This window comes from Equus przewalskii, chromosome 7 (assembly GCF_037783145.1).
Source record: "Equus przewalskii isolate Varuska chromosome 7, EquPr2, whole genome shotgun sequence".
In the NCBI taxonomy this organism is placed as follows: domain Eukaryota; kingdom Metazoa; phylum Chordata; class Mammalia; order Perissodactyla; family Equidae; genus Equus; species Equus przewalskii.
Window position 1 is genome coordinate 19,449,001 of NC_091837.1, and position 4,536 is coordinate 19,453,536.

Below are 4,536 nucleotides of genomic sequence, written 5' to 3' on the forward strand. Positions count from 1 at the left end.
CCGTTGGGCCCCATTTTCACCACTGCTCTGAGACTAGACGATGGTGCCCTCATTGCATCAAGCACCCAGGCTTGCCCAAGGCCAAGCGGGCACGAGGGCTGGCCTGCCCCTCCCAGCAGTGACCTTATGGAACGCCCTTTCGGCAGAGGTGAGCGGCGGGTGGGAGCTGGCAGAGCAGGCCCGGGGCACAGGGTCAGGCCCTGATAACCCGAGATCAAAGCGGGCTGTCAGCAGTGTCAGCTGAGAGGCAGCCAAGACAAGCGGAGCGGGCAGCTTTATCTCCCCACTGGCCCAAGAGCCGGGCGGGGAAAGCACCACAGTTCCCGGAAACTATTTCTGGCTGGGCAGGAGGGAGCTAATGGAGCCTGGCTCATTCCAGGTTGGCTCAGGGTCTGTCTCCTGCACCACACATGGTTTGCTCTGGTCTCACGTTTGGGTTTTTTCCTGTTCTTTCATCCATCACTTTCCATTTTCCTACCTACATGTGCGCGCACACACCATAAAGATTGTTCTTCTCGCGCCTGAAACATTTCCATTCCTGCTCTGGACAGACAGAGGAGGGCTGCCGGCCTTCTCACCCCCCCTGCCAACACACACAGCTGCCTCCTCTCCTCCCGGACTTGTCCATTCTCACATTCACAGACGTACAGCTTTCTCCCACCTTCCCTTCCACACGCGTGCGTTCACACGCACTCACACACCCGCACACTCACACCTGCCTGGCTTACAATTTCCAAACCCTCTTGAACAAGAATCCAGAGACAGCTGCCAATTAAAACAATCACAACTCCTTGCCTTCCTTTCAGTTGTTATGAACCCAGGGACCATTTCCACCAGCCGATGCCTGGACTTTTTGTTTTTTTTGCAAGGTGTTGACCCCTTCGTTTGCAGCTGGAAGAGACTCAGCCCCAGCTCTTGCTCCAGCTGTGGCCTCTGTCAGCTGAGCAGCTCACAGCTGGCCGGTTTCAAACCCGTCCATTGTAAGCCAGTTATCTCAGCACTTTGAAAAAGGAAAGGAGGGGATCTACCCTCCCAACATATTATCTGAGAGATTCCAGAACCTTCCATATACCAAAAGTTTGAATTTCCAGGGCCGGCCCCTTGGCCAAGTGGTTAAGTTCACGCACTTGGCTTCGGCAGCCCAGGGTTTCACTGGTTGGGATCCTGGTCACAGACCTAGCACCACTCATCAGGCCATGCTGAGGCGGCATCCCACACAGCAGAACTAGAAGGACCTACAACTAGAATATACAACTACATACTGGGGGGGCTTTGGGGAGATGAAGAAGAAGAAGATTATCAACAGATGTTAGCTCAGGACCAATCTTTAATAAAAGAGTTTGAATTTCCTTCTCTCCCCTTGAACTCACACCTGATCCCTTCAGCAGTTGTCCAGACTGGCTGCAGGAAGACAGCAGGAGAGGGACATCCACAGACCTGCTACTTTCTGCCTTTAGCACCTGTAGGCTTCAGACTTTCATCAGAACAGCCTGGCCGGCAAGAATGGGGAGACGGGGCAGGAAGGCGAGGAGATGGTTCAGGGAGTCATGCCATTGCCCGGAGGCAAAGGGAAGGAAAGGAGTATGTATGGAGCCCCTGCTGTGTGCTGGGTACTCACTTCCTCCCTGTGCTGGGAGATGTCTTTGGAGGGCTGTGGGCCCTGCCCTTAGCACAGTGCCTGGGACATAGCAAGCACTGAATATCATGCAAATATGTTTCTCTCTTGTGACCCCCATGGTAACGCTGTGCAGTGGATATCCTCATTTTGGAAATGAGGAAAATGAAGCTCAGAGGGGTTTGGAGACAACCACCTACACACAAGCCATAAATGCCAGAGCCAGTATATCCCTCCCCACTCTTCCCGCCAGGCAGGCAGCAAGGTGGTGGACTGGGGAAAATTGTGTTGCATCCTTTTGCTTTTTCCACAGAATGATGCAAAATCCTGGTTTCAGAAATGTGTTTTTTCTAGCTTCTTTCAGGCCTGGCTGAATCAAAATTTCTAAGCATTGCATCTGAAAGGGCTCATACAGACCCTCGTGACCCAATCTCTCATGTTAGAGATTAAAAGCAAACTCATCAAGGGGGAGCGTGGAGAAGCTGTGAAATTTTTACCTCGCCTGCATCCATATTCTTTATCCAGGTAAGAGCATCTCAAGGTTGCTTTGGAAAAGCAAACTTTCTTTTACTGGGCATCATCAAAGTGGAGCTGCCAATCATGACGTCACAACCATAGGGCGGGCTTATGACCCAAGCTCTGCCAATCATATGCGTCCTCCCAGGAATTTACATCCTTAGCAAGGACTAAAGACGCTCATTCGCGTCTTCAGCCGAGTCCCTGAATTCCTGCTACCCAGCTTCCCTTGCTCCTATTCATTCAGAGACCTTGTTCTTCTATCCTTCCAGTAAATTCCTTCTTTGCATTAAGTTAATGAAAGTCACTCTCTGCTGCTTGCAATCAGGGAATTCTAAGCGATACAGGAAGGCATCCAGCTAAGCTCACCCAGCAAAGGAGAGGCAGAGTAGAGACTAGAACCCACTTCTGATTCCCACTCTGTTACTTCCTCTGGGGCCTGGAAGGCTTCTTTCTTTCATCCTCTGTATCACTTAATACCTCTGAGCCTCATTTCCATACCTGACAAATGGTGATATTACGTCAAACACTATGAAATCGCAAGTTTTATAGGTCAAAAAATGAACAACTAGGGGCTGACCCAGTGGCACAGTGGTTAAGTTCACACGCTCCGCTTCATCAGCCCAGGGTGTGCAGGTTCAGAGCCCAGGCACGGACCTAGCACTGCTCATCAAGCCATGCTGTGGCAGCATCCCACATAAAGTAGAGGATGATTGGCACAGATATTAGTTCAGTGACAATCTTCCTCACAAAAAAGTAAAATAATTCAAAAATGAACAACTATATTGGCAATATCATATTAAAGGTGTCCAGATTCCAATTCCAATTTGTGGGAGGTAGGTTTTCCCACACCAACAAGCAATTCTTCAGACAGCAGCTGGGCGTCCTACAATTTAATTCAATTCTGACTCTATCTACCCGGAGACAGCATCACATCCCACATATCTCACACCACTGCCTGCCCCCGACCCCTTCAGATGCCAGCTGAAGCCCAGGTTGTTACCGGTGCTTGGACGGACTGGCTATAAACCAGAGGTTCTGTGGACGCCTCCTTGGGTTCAATTAATTTGCTAGAGAGGCTCACAGAACTCAGAAAACCTGCTCACTCGCTAGATGATCAGTTTATTATAAAAGAACATAAGGCAGGGACAACCAGAGAGAAGAGATGCATAGGCGAGCGTATGTAGGAAAAGGCGTGGACTTCCATGCTCTCTGAGCACCGCTCTCCCCCAATCCCCGCGCTTTCACCAACCTGGAAGCTCCCTGAACCCCCTCCCGCTGAGTTTTTATGGGGGCCTCATTACATGGACAGAATTGATTAAATCATTAGCCCTTGGCGATGGATCTCTATCTCCAGCCCTTCTCCCCTCCCTGGAGGTCATAGGGGTAGGACTGAAAGTTCCAACCCTCTAATCACGTGGCTGGTTCTCCCAACAACCAGCCCCCATTCTTAGATGCTCCCAAAAGTCACCTCCTTCACATAACAAAAGACACCTTTATCGCTCTCATCACTTAGGAAATTCCAAGGGTTTTAGGAGCTCTGCGCCACAAACAGAGATGAAGACCGAATACAGACTTCTTATAAACGACAATATCCCCGTCCTACCAATTTAGCAACCTCAGCTGAAAAGGTGCTCCCATTTCTTAAGCATCCTTTTAAAAGTCCCAGGAATGAATCTCATTGTCCTGGCTTATGTCACATGGCCATCCAATCACTTTGGCTTGGTGAACTTGCAGACCTTGTGCCCTAGACCTTGGGGAGGGAGGGTCAGCCTCCCCCTATAATCAGAAGACACAGAGCAGAGGAGGAGTGGTTTCCAAAGGGGAAATTGGGGTGAGCTACACAAAAGGAGGACCCTGAGCGGGAAAAACTGTAGACGCCCACTATGTATGTGCTGCTGGTTCACACGTGCTCAGCAGCCTGGTTAAATGCACATTTATGATCTGGGTCCTACGTACCTGCATTCGAAACCTGGCTCCACCACTTTCCAGACCTTGGGCAAATGGCGATCTCACTAAATACAGGTCAGTTTTCTCATCTGTAAAGGAAATAGAAAACTAGTATAGCTCACAGATTTATAAAGATTAGAAAGAATGCAAATATAACAGATCTGTGACAGAGAAGGTGATAAATACAGTCGATATGGTTACTTTGAAAAATATCGGTTCTCAACACCCATAAATATCCTAACTCCCGGCTTCCAGAGGAGATTCTCTTGTCTTTCTCTGTCCTATTTCTTCCTCATTTATATGTGGCTTTGCCTTTTTTTCCTTGCATAGATTAAATAAACACACACACACACAAAGTCCAACTCAAATAATGGCATTCGGATAAAATAGAGAAGGACGCAAAGATCTGTGGAACTCATTTATATTTAACTGTGTGCAGCCAGAGACTCGTGTAG